This window comes from Anomaloglossus baeobatrachus, chromosome 1 (genome assembly GCF_048569485.1).
Source record: "Anomaloglossus baeobatrachus isolate aAnoBae1 chromosome 1, aAnoBae1.hap1, whole genome shotgun sequence".
In the NCBI taxonomy this organism is placed as follows: domain Eukaryota; kingdom Metazoa; phylum Chordata; class Amphibia; order Anura; family Aromobatidae; genus Anomaloglossus; species Anomaloglossus baeobatrachus.
Genome location: NC_134353.1, coordinates 199,894,372 through 199,907,200, shown reverse-complemented (window position 1 = coordinate 199,907,200; position 12,829 = coordinate 199,894,372). Strand labels below are relative to the sequence as shown.

The window sequence follows — 12,829 nt, the reverse complement described above, 5'->3', positions numbered from 1 at the left end:
GCTCGTATTTATCCTGTGCTCTACGTCAAGCGCTTACACTGGGGATTACGAGTAAATCTCTGAAAAATCTGATTCAAGCAAAATTCTCAATAGAAAGTTCACTGCAATGAGGTAGAGGGAGTCACTTTGAACTGAGGTACATCGGTGTCCATCTTTTTAAGCGCCTTTTTATACATGCAAAAAAGTGCGGTCATCAACACTTTTGTTTACCTTTGAAAAAATGAACACCGCTGAATAGAGGCCAAACAGAATCCAGGAAAACTCTGCTGCCTCATTAGTGAATGGATCCATTGAGGGGTTTCATCTGAATCATATATTTCAAAGATATAGATAGAAACACAGATGAAAGTGCACACCATAGAGCACAGAATAAAAGTGAGCTGATCCAAAATATTTTATACCAAAATCGCCACCAAATAGTATCCAACTTAACCCACAAAAACATAAGTCCCCACTTAGGTCCATCATCTGTAATCAGAAATATAGGGGGATTCCATGTTACTGAAATCCAAATGCTCTGAAAAAGCACTATGGCTCCCTCCCTCAAACAAGAAATCCAGCAAATTCTGCACTCCAAAATCCAAATGTCCCCTTCCTTCTGAGCCCCACAATGTGCCTAAACCACAGTTAGCATCTACATGTTTGGCATTATTGTAGTGAGGAGAGCTTGCTAAATTTATTGGGTGCAGGTCTCCAGAAACACGAGCTGGACAGAATGTATGAGCGCTACAATGTACTGGGCATGACAAGGGCTTGTTTGCAATTTTTAATTATGCAATATTCACTGTTTGATACCATGGGTGTTTTCTACAGACTAAATCGTCACTACACAAGATAAACTGCCAGAGGGGTGTAATTTCCAAAATGTGGTCACCTGAGAGGGTTTCTGTTGTTATGGCATTTTAGGCCTCGCAAATGGTGGATGCAAACTTTTCTAGGGAAATTTGTGCTCCAAAAATCAAATGGCGCTCTTTTCCTCTCAAGTAGAGATGAGCGATGTTCGAGGCTCGAGGTTCGCCAATTTCATGTGATTTTGGGGGGTGTTCGAGAGGCACGACGAACTCGAGCCTTTTGCTAAAAGCTCGACAGTTCAAGTAGCGTTCGAGAACGGTTCGATCAACAAAAAGCCTAGCTAGTTAGTAGCTGGCTTTTCACTGTAATAGTGTGAGTCACTGTGAATTACGCTATTATCAAAATTCAGCGTATAGTGTGCGGGGGTGACGGGGTTTAGATCAGTGCTGCTGCTGAGTGCTGAGATAATGCCGATCGCCATTTTTTTTTTCCCCCCTAACCGCGCGTACAGTGGGGTGGGCCAGGCTGTCAGCAAATCACAGAGACACACACTGCAAAGTGGATTTTTGCCAGACAAGCAAGGGCATGTGTTATAGGCTGTGCATGTCACATGTCCTTGCCTGATAAGACCCGGCCATTTTCCCCGTCGACACCATTATCTGTCTGCTTGCGGGTGGGTGACAGTCACCGCTCTCGCTGCTGCTGCTTGTGCGCTATAGAGATACAGTGCAATCTACACAGAGCTTTAGGGATTAGGGACTACTGATTATTTCAGCCCTTTTCAGGGCTGATTTACTGGCGTTCATAACCATAGCTGCTAGGCAGGTCCGTGCAAACGCTGTGTAGGGCTTCAGATAACAGTTTCTGGCTACCTCAGCGCAGGCAATTCCTTGCTGCATTTTTTCATTAGCAGGGATAGAAAGTGAGGCTTCCTTTGCTGTCCACTGACCCACAGCACCTGTGCATTCTACCCACCTGCCCATTTTTGCCACGCTATTTTATTTTCCCAAAGAGCTGACACTTTTTGTCCCATCCTAAAAGTGTCTGGAATACTAAGTCAGTGTTCCTTTGATGTCCACTGACCCACAGCACCCGTGCATTCTTCCCACCTGCCCATTTTTGCCACGCTATTTTATTTCCCCAAAGAGCTGACACTTTTTCTGGCATCCTAAAAGTGTCTGGAATACTAAGTTAGTGTTCCTTTGCTGTCCACTGACCCACAGCACCCGTGCATTCTACCGACCTGCCCATTTTTGCTAAGCAATTCTAATTGCAAACTGTGCTGCCACTGTTAGGGGCATACTAAAATTGACCGTGATAGTCAGTGTTGGTTCTTCAGCTATCTATAAAGCTAAACCACCTCTGCATTGTACACACCTGACCATTTTTGCTACACAATTCTAATTGCAAACTGTGCTGCCATTGTTAGGGGCATACTAAAATTGACTGTGATAGTCAGTGTTGGTTCTTCAGCTGTCTATAAAGCTAGACCATCTTTGCATTGTACACACCTGACACATTGTACATACCTACGCAATTGTAATTGCAAACTGTGCTGCCACTGTTAGGGGCATACTAAAATTGACTGTGGTAGTTAGTTTTGGTTTTGGAACAGGCGTGTTGGAAAAGGAAAAAAAGTTTGTGTCCGTGGGGTAGGTGGGAAAGCTACATTAACATCTGCTGAAGAAAGGCCATCTTCCAGGAAAAGTAAGATGTTTACTACTTTCCGTGGACATTCGGATGTGCTCCCTTTTTTACGGAACCGAACAACTGTAACAAAGGTAGATGATGCACAAAAAAAGAACATGCTTGAATGGATCGCAAGTGCTCCAACTAGTGTCCTCTCCTCCACCTCAACTTCAACATCCAAAAAACAACAGTCATCTGAGTTGTCACCCCAGTCGCACTTGCTTTCTCCCAGCTCTCAAGTATCCACCCGTCCTGCAGAGTATGGTGTAACAGAGATGGCTGAGTCTGCAGAGCTGTTCAGTCACACTATAGGCTGGGAATCAGAGGTCTGCTCCCAAGCTACAGTGAGTACAGACCAGGAAATGGTCTGCAGTGATGCCCAGAAGCTTTGTGAGTCAGATTCAGGCCCGGATGACCACATTTCTGAGCATAATGAAGACCCTCATTCCCAAACTGTAACACTTGTTGGTGGAGACAATGAGGAACATACTGATGACGATAAGACTCAGATACCTGATTGGAATGACAACTTAACTATTCAGTCAGGGCAGGAAGAGGTTAGGTCTGAGGGCGAGGGGAGTGCAAACACACAACGCTTGATGATGAAGTTCTAGATTCCACTTACTGTCAAACTAGCCAGGCACTCAAGTAGGTCACTAGATGTGGTGGAGGATGCGACTGACGACGAAGTTACCTTGCCCCTTCCTGGACAGAGTCGGAGTACTGGAAGCACGTTAACAACTGCATCCTCAGCCACAACTCTGCCTCTGAGCACAAGTCAGGGTGGCTCTGCAGGTCGCATGAGCTCTAAGCCTTGCCTAGCCTGGTCCTTTTTTGACATCGCAAAGGATCTCCCAAATCATGTGATCTGTAAGATTTGTTGCCAATCTATAAGTAGAGGCCAAAACCTCACTAGTTTGACAACTTCTTCCATGAATCGTCACATGAATAACAAGCATAAGTCTCAGTGGGAAGCTCACCGCGCTACAATGCGGCCTGGCGGAGCGGGCCAACCACCGTCTGCCCCTTCAAGTGCATCCGTGTACTCTTCATCCTCTATGACTGTGGGGACAGCTGTCACACATGTTTTTCCACGCAGACCTTCCACCTCTTTAACCGCAACAGGCAGTTTGCTTGGCAGGTCGTCAGTTGTTTTGGAAGGGCTGGTGTAGAACTCTCTCAGACATCAAGAGCACCAAGTTTGGATGAAGGCAACATCATGTCTCCGCCTGCACTTTCCTCACAGACCTGCAGTTTTCCAGGGACACCCTACTCAACACCATCTCCACACAGCAGCCAGATCTCGGTCCCTCAGATGTGGACAAATAAAAGGCCATTTCCTCCGAGCCATGACAAAGCTAAGAGGTTGACTTTATCCCTCTGTAAGCTCTTGGCTACCGAAATGCTGCCTTTCCGCCTAGTGGACACACAGGATTTTCGAGACCTTATGTCCGTCGCAGTGCCCCAGTACCAGATGCCCAGTCGCCACTACTTCTCCAAGAAAGGTGTGCCTGCGCTACACCAGCATGTCGCACACAGCATCACCGCTTCCTTGAGAAACTCTGTGTGTGACAGGTTGCATTTCACCACCGATACTTGGACCAGTAAGCATGGACAGGGGCGTTACATGTCGCTGACTGGGCACTGGGTAACTATGGTGAGAGATGGAGAAGGGTCTGCTGAACAAGTCTTGCCGTCCCCACGACTTGTGCGTCAATCCTCTGTATGTGGAAGTTCCTCCACTGCTTCTGCCTCCTCAACCTCGTATGCGTCCCCCAACACCGCCCCAAGCCTGCCGGTCAGGCCACCCGCGTTGTAACTGCATACAAGGAATCACGCACACCTCTTTACTATGCTGGCAGCAGAGCTCAACGGCATCAGGTGGTCTTTACCTTGAAATGTCTTGGAAAAAAGAGTCACACAGCTGAGGAGTTGTGGTCATCTTTTGCGAGCAAGTTTACTAAATGGTTGTCTCCACTCAACCTACAGCCAGGGAAGGCCATCTGCGACAATGCTGCAAACCTGGGTGCAGCCCTACGCTGGGGCAAGGTGATACACGTGCCTTGTATGGCTCACGTATTGAACCTTGTTGTCCAGCAATTTTTAACCCACTATCCCGGCCTAGATGGGCTTCTGCACATGGCACGGTCATTCTCTGCTCACTTCCGCCATTCAACCGCCGCAGCTGACCGAGTTGCATCGCTCCAGAATTCTTTCAGCCTGTCGGTTCATCGCCTGAAATGCGATGTGCCGACACCCTGGAATTCGACTCTCCACATGTTGCAGCGACTGTGGCAGCACCGCCGAGCCCTGGTGCAATACGTTATGACGTATAGCCTGGGCCAACAAGATGCAGAGGTGGGGCAGATCACACTGATGGAGTGGTCTCAGATCAAGGACCTATGCACCCTTCTGCACAGTTTCGACATGGCGACGAATATGTTTAGCGCTGACAATGCCATTATCAGCATGACAATTCCAGTCATTTACATGCTGGAGCACACGCTTAACACTATTCGGAGTAAGGGGGTGGGACAAGAGGAAGAGGAGGAAGTACAGGAGGATTCATATGCGCAAGGGATACCAACATCTACAAGGTCCAGACGTTCAGCATCACCAAGGCGGCAGGCATGGGACGGTGGGGGAGAGGGATTAACAAGGGCGCATGGTAGCAGGCAAAATGTTGAGGAAGGTGCAGGAGACCAGGAAGAAATGGAGGACGAACTCTCAATGGGCATGGAAGACTCAGCAGATGAGGGAGACCTTGGTCAAATTTCGGTTGAACGAGGTTGGGGGGAGATATCAGAGGAAGAAAGCATGGTTATCACCTCACTGCCACAAACATAGCGAGGACTTGGTCCGCATGGATGCGCAAGACAACATGACCCCCGGATTGTCCGAATTAGAAGTAATGATGACTACTGGGTTGCCACACTGTACAAGTCCAAATTTGGTGAAATAATTCCAGCCATAGAAAGGGACGCACGTATGCAGGAGTATCAGCAGAAGCTGTTACTCAATCTTAGCTCGGCTTTTCCACCAAACATCAGTGGTGCACGGAGTGAATCTCCCAGTTGTAACTTGCCAAGCATGGGACTGTCTCGTCGTTATCAGCCTAATCGTACCAGCAACAGCGTATCTGGTGCTGGTAATAGCAATTTTATGGAATCGTTTCATAATTTTTTTAGACCATCCAATGCAATGCCACCAGAGATAAGAAGTCTGACACATAGTCAACGGCTGGAGAGGATAATACAGGAGTATCTCCAAATGAACATCGATGCCATGACTTTGCAACTGGAGCCTTGCTCATTTTGGGCTTCAAATTTTGAAAAATGGCCTGAGCTCGCCACTTACGCCTTTGAGATCTTGTCTTGTCCCGCAGCCAGCGTTGTCTCTGAATGTGTCTTCAGTGCTGCTGGGTGTGTGCTGACAGATAAGCGCACGCGTCTGTCCAGTGACAATGTGGACAGACAGATCAACATGAACAAGTCATGGATCCGCAAGGAATTTACTACCCCTGTGTCATTCTGGGGACAGTTAATGCTGGCATATTTTTGAATGAGCTTGATGCAAATCTACCTGTCAAGTTTGCAACTGGGGCACAAATGATGCCACTGAAGTGGTATGTGTGGCCCAATTTTTGGAAAAAAATGGAGACTCAGCTTGGAGTACCCTTGATGTGTTTTCATGATTTTAGAAGGACATGACATACCTATATCTGTGTCTCTTCCTCTTTTTCCTCATCCAGCTGTTTTGTTTTTGCATGAGTATATTTCCTTGTCACTTTCCCATGTGTTTGTGGTGTCTTGGGAGTTGTCTGTCACCTTTTGGACACCTTTGAAGGTGTTTTATATGTGTTTTTATGTGTTTGTGTTTGCCTCCCATTGTTTTCAATGGGGTTCGAGAGGTTTGTCGAACGGTTCGTCAAGCCGAACTCGAACGCGGCCTCCATTCGACAAACCAAACCAAACTCGAGCCTTTAGAGGCTCGCTCATCTCTATTCTCGAGCCCTGTCGAGCGGCCAAAGAGTACTGTACAGTAACATGTGGGGTATTGCCACATTCAGGAGAAATTGTGTAACAGATTGTGGGGCGTTGTTACCTATTCCCCTTGTGAAAATTGGAAATCTGGGGTTAAAGTTGAAGAGTACCTATGCGTTATAATATGTCTTCACCTTCGGTCTCAGAATGTTTTTAATACATTAAATAAAGGAAGAAATTATTTTTAACTAAAGGAATTTGTGCTGGATCCTCCTTCTCCTTCATTGTTACCACTTACCTCAGGCTGGCCTGGACCTACCAGCGGATCCGTGCACCCTGAAGATCTGAGCAGTCTGGCTGGCAGGTGAGCTGAAATTTTTTCTTTTTCATTTTTTCCTGTTACACTTGAGAAAAGGAAAAATTTGGGGTTAAAGCAACATTTTTGTGGTTAAAAATGTATTTTTTCATTTTCACAGCTCAACCTTATAAAATTCTGTGATACACCTGGGAGTTCCAGGTGCTTACCAATCATGTAGATTATATCCTTGAGGTGTCTAGTTTACAAAATTGGGTCACTTGTGGGGCAGCTCCACTGTTTAGGCACCTCAGGGGCTTTCCAAACACGACATGGCATCTGCCAACAATTCCAGCTAATTTTGCGTTAAAAAAATCAAATGGCGCTCCTTCCCCTTCTAGCACTGCCATGCACCCAAACAGTAGATTTCCCCAACATATGGGGTATATGGTGTATGGTATATGGGTATTTGCACATTCAAGGGGAAGATGCACAACAAATTGTATGGTGCATTTTCTCCTGTCACAGCTCAACGTTGCAAAATTCTGTGAAGCACTTGGGGGTTCAAGGTGCTCACCAATCAGGTAGATAAATTCCCTGAGGTGTCTAGTTTCCAAAATGGGATCAGTTGTGGGGGAACTCCACTATTTAGGAACATCAGGGGCTAGTGGTGTAACTAGAGTTGGATGGGCCTGATGCAAAATTTGAACCTGGGCCCCATACACCAACACTCAAGTTGATAATTACAGAGAAACTCAGGGTACAGGATAATGACACCGACACTCGGCTGTTTCTCTCAGCACCCAGCTTTCCCATGCTCTGAAATCCCTCTTTCTATCAGCATCCAGCTTTCCTATGTTCTGATATCCATCTCGTACTCGGCACCCTGCTTTCCCATGCTTTCCTATACATCTTTCCCTCAGAACTTGTAGAGCTGTAGGGGGAAAAAGTGCAATAGGGTCTTGCCCAGTATGAGGGTAGAGAGACAGAAAGAGGTACACTCACCTGGTAGGGTTGTGCAAGTCACAACTCCTTATGATCGCATGTGAGTGCCTTTTTGCGGTTTAGCAGCCGCCCCGGAATGCAATATATAATATATAGATCAGGTAAAGAGAAAACCGGTTTAAATGCCGCGCTAAAAACCACTTGATTCTGTAGATGAAAAAGATTTCCTTTATTTCATAATTCTACGCGTTTCAGAGACATCTCCGTCTCCTTCCTCAGGAAAAAGAAATCATATTTCTTTTCCTGAGGAAGGAGATGGAGATGTCTCTGAAACGCGTAGAATTATGAAATAAAGGAAATCTTTTTCATCTACAGCATCAAGTGGTTTTTAGCGCGGCATTTAAACCGGTTTTCTCTTTACCTGACCTATATATTATATCTTTCCCTCAGCACACAGCATTCCCATGCTCTGCTGTACATCTTTACCTCAGTACCCAGCTTTCCCTTGATATCAAAGCATGGAAAAGCTGGATGCTGAGGGAAAGATGTTTAGCAGAGCATGCAAAAGCTGGGTTCAGAGGGAAAGATGTATAGCAGAGCATGGAAAAGCTGTGTGCTGAGGGAAAGAGCCTTGTTCACCCAGCTTTCCCATCCCATGTTTGAATCTTTGTCCCCCATCCTTGTATATATGTCCCCATCCTGGTACATATGATCTCCGTCACACCGCACACTTTAAAAAAAAATGTAACAATTATACTCATACTTCCCTCTGCTGCCCAAGTGCATGGTGTTCTCTTCTAATAGTTTTTCCACATGCACACACATGCCCCTATAGAGAAACACACGCTGTATACTGTACATACACTATTACATGCATGGTATACTGTGCACAATATTACACTTACTGTATACCATATACACACTTATATACAATACAAACTATTATATACATTATATGCCAACTTCTATACACTATATACTACCTACATACACACTAATATACACTATATACTACCCACATATACACTGATATACACTATATACTACCCACATACACATTAATATACACTATATACTACCCACATACACACTCATGTACACTATATACTACCTACATACACACTCATACACACTACATACTACCCACATACACACTGATATACACGTCTCAGACTAAGGAGGTGATCCTCCGAAACGCGTACCTGTTTGATAATTGCCACTTGTTTTTATACATATGGAATGACCTTTTAATCATTTTGGAATAAAGAAATTTGTTTTTTAAAATAATCTGGAACCTGGATGCTGGAAATTCCTTTCTTCATATTTACACTTCAGTGGGTCCTGCTGATGTCCGTGCACCGGTCAGATTCTTATGGAACTCCAAGTGGGTGAGCTGGTGTTTTTTTCTACTGCTACACTGATATACACTGTATACTACCCACAAATACACTGATATACACTATATATTTCCCATATACACACTCATATACACCACATACTACCCACATTCACACTGATATACACTATATACTACCTACATACACACTGATATACACTAAATGCTACTCACATAAACCCTGATATACTCCATATACTACCCACATACACACTCATATACACTATATACTACTCACATACACACTGACATACACTATATACTACCTACATACAGACTCATATCCACTACATACTTACCACATACAAACTGATATACACTATATACTACCCACATACACACTCATATACACCATATATTACCCACATACACACTGATATACACTATATACTACCCACATACACACTGATATACACTATATACTACCCACATACACACTCATATACACTATATATTAACCTCATACACACTCCTATACACTATATACTACCCACATACACACTGATATATACTATATACTACCCACATTCACACTCATATACACTATATACTGCATACACACTATTACATGTACTTACCTATGAAGTCAGTCTCCAGGAGCAGCGGGGCCTTCACACCCCTGTTCTATCATAGGGCAGCAGCCATGACTAGTGAAGTCTCTGGTCTGCAAGGAATGGAGGACACAGCATAGAGCAGGACTGAGAGATGAACTTCCCCATTACAGGTTTTGCTCCTACTGCTCCTATGTTTTCCTTCCTCTCCCTCTGCTCTCAGTCCTGACTGCTTTTAGTGACAAGAAGTGGGGAGAGGAAGGGGCTGCACTGACCGTTAGGTTCCCTGCAGCTCACGATGGCAGCAGTATCACAGTCCACACACTGTAGAAGACGGCAACACAGCAGGGCCAATGAGCCCGAGGTCACAGGCAGGAAGAGGTTGGACGGGGCGAAGCCAAACACTGCTCGGCCACTTGTATTAAAACTAGTATAGGAACAGCGCAGCTCCTCTCTTACTGACTGGTGCCGGCTCCTTCTCTGCAGAGTGGGCATTGGGCCCCTAACCTGCCACGCCCGGTTGCAGTCGCCACCTCTGAGACTGCGGTTGTTATTTTCCTGTCAAGGGCTCACCAAACGTGACATGGCATCTGCTAACGATTCCGACTAATTTTGCATTCAAATAGTCAAAAGACGCTCCTTCCCTTCCAAGCCCTGTTGTGCGCCCAACCAGTAGATTTCCATCACAAGTGGGGTATTGGTGTACTCACGAGAAATTGCACAACAAATAGTTTGGTGCATTTTCTCATTACCCTTGTGAAAATACAAAATTTGGGGCTGAAGTAACAAATTTGTGAGAAAAAGTAAAATTTTCATGTTATCCTTCCATATAGCTTTAGTTCCTGTGACGCATCTAAAGGGCTAATGAACTTTTTGAATATGGTTTTGAGCAGTGTGAGGGGTGCAGTTTTTAGAATGGAGTCACTTTTGGGTATTTTCTGTCACCTAGGCCTCTTAAAGTCACTTCAAATGTGATGTGATGTGGTCCCTAAAAAAAGTGATTTTGTAAATTTTGTTGGAAAAAATGAGAAATTGCTGATAAACTTTGAACCCGTCTAACTTCCTAACAAAGAAAAAAAAAATGATGATTCAAAAATCGCGCTAGTGTAAAGTAGACATATGTTAAATATTATTTATTAACTATTTTTGTGTGATATAACTCTCTAGTTTAGGAGCATAAAAATTCAAAGTTTGAAAATTGCTAAATTTTTCGTAAAATTTTTTATTTTCACAAATAAATACAAAAAATATTGCCTTAAATTTACCAGTATCATTAAGTCAAATATGTATTGAAAAAATTGCCGGGATCCATTGAAGCGTTCCAGAGCTATAACCTGTCAAATTGACACTGATCAGAATTGAAAAAAATGGCCTGGTCAGGAAGGTGAAAACCATGCTCTGGGGTAAAGGGGTTAAGGATTTCCAGCAGAAACATTTGCTGCATATACTCATGTTTTAGCAGGAAAAATAAATTGCTGCATAAAATATGCTTGTTTTTGCTGCCTTTTTCCCATTTATTACAATGGGTGAAAAAATGCTGTAAAAAATGACATGCTGCAGAATAGAAACTGCTTTATTTTTGGAGGGCATCTAAACCATACTGCTGAGACAATAAAATATTAGCGGCCTTTTTAGAGGTGTGGAAATATAAGACTTTTTATAATAATTTTTACTACTATCTATGATTAAAGGGAATCTGTCACAAGAGTTTTAACACCTAATCTAAGAGCAGCATAACGTAGGAGCAGAGATCCTGATTCCAGTGAAGTGTCACTTATTGGGCTGCTTAGTGTAGTTTTGATAAAATTACTAATTAATCAACAGTAGATTATCATTACAGGACTACTTGGCGTGCTGCCAGGTAGTCCAGCATATTCATGAGCTCTGTATAACTGCTATATCTGCAGCAGAGAAAACATTGATTTTATCAAAATGACAGCAAACAGCTCAGTAAGTGAAACATCGCTGGAATCAGGTTCTCTGTTCCTACATTATGCTGCTCTCAGATGGGAGAGCAAAAACCTAGTGACAGATTCCCTTAAAGAAATAATGTTCCGAAACATGTAAGATGCATTGAACATAGCACTGTATGTCCTGTGTGCACATGGATTTCCTATAAAGTATTGAATCAATACAGAGTGCTGACTTTCTTCTGCTGATATTCATCATTGCCTGCTCAGGTGTGGTGAACTGTCATTTTTCTGTGTTTGGATTTTTTACTACTATCCTCTCACTTCCCATTTTTGGCTACCATTCAACTAAATTTGGTAAGAAGACATATTCTATGTAACAGACACCATGCATCAGGTAATTTAAAAGGGGCTTTACACGCTGCGATATCGGTAACGATATATCGTCAGGGTCCCATCGGTAGTGACGCACATCCGGCGCCGTTACCGACATCGCAGTGTGTGACACCAATGAGCGACGATCAACGAGCACAAAAACGTGAAAAATCGTTGCTCGTTGACACATCGCTCATTTCCTTAATATTGTTGCTGCTGCAGGTACGATGTTGTTTGTTGTTCCTGCGGCAGCACACATCGCTGTGTGTGACACCGCAGGAGCAACGAACATCTCCTTACCTGCATCCACCGGCAATGCAGAAGAAAGGAGGTGGGCGGGATATTCCGCCCGCTCATCTCCGCCCCTCCGCTTCTATTGGACGGCTGCTGTGTGACGTTTCTGTGACGCCGCACGAACCGCCTCCTTAGAAAGGAGGCGGTTCGCCGGCCAGAGCGACGTCGCAGGGCAGGTAAGTCCGTGTGACGGGGGTAAGCGAGGTTGTGCAGCACGGGCAGCGATTTGCTCGTATCGCACAACCGACGGGGGCGGGTACGATCGCTTGCGATCTCGCTAGCGAGATCGCAGCGTGAAAAGCCCGCTTAACAGAGTCCAACCCCATTCCCTATCAGCTTTTTAATTATATTTTGTTTTTTCACAGTGACCGCACAGTTTTGTTTCACAACTCATATATTCTTTATTTGCATTCCATCTTTTCCTCTTTTGGATCACTGTTCTGCCTTGCATAAACAATGATTTTACATTAGTAACAAATATACATTGAAAAAAATATCTCTTTTTTCATTCAGCTCACTAACTGGCTTATTAAGAAGATGATACTAAGATAGGAGGAGTAGTCAACACTAGAGAGGAAAGAGAGCGCATGACTAAGGTA

The 12,829-nt window shown here is 44.3% G+C and overlaps 1 protein-coding gene across 1 annotated transcript in view; it reads left to right on the top strand.

Moving 5' to 3' along the window:
- The window catches only part of LRAT (lecithin retinol acyltransferase), a 49,034-nt gene extending 36,205 nt beyond the window's left edge, over positions 1 to 12,829 (top strand). The window contains exon 3 of the mRNA XM_075347698.1: positions 12,744 to 12,829. The gene's annotated coding sequence lies outside the window, so the exon portion shown is untranslated. The remainder of the gene's footprint in view (positions 1 to 12,743) is intronic.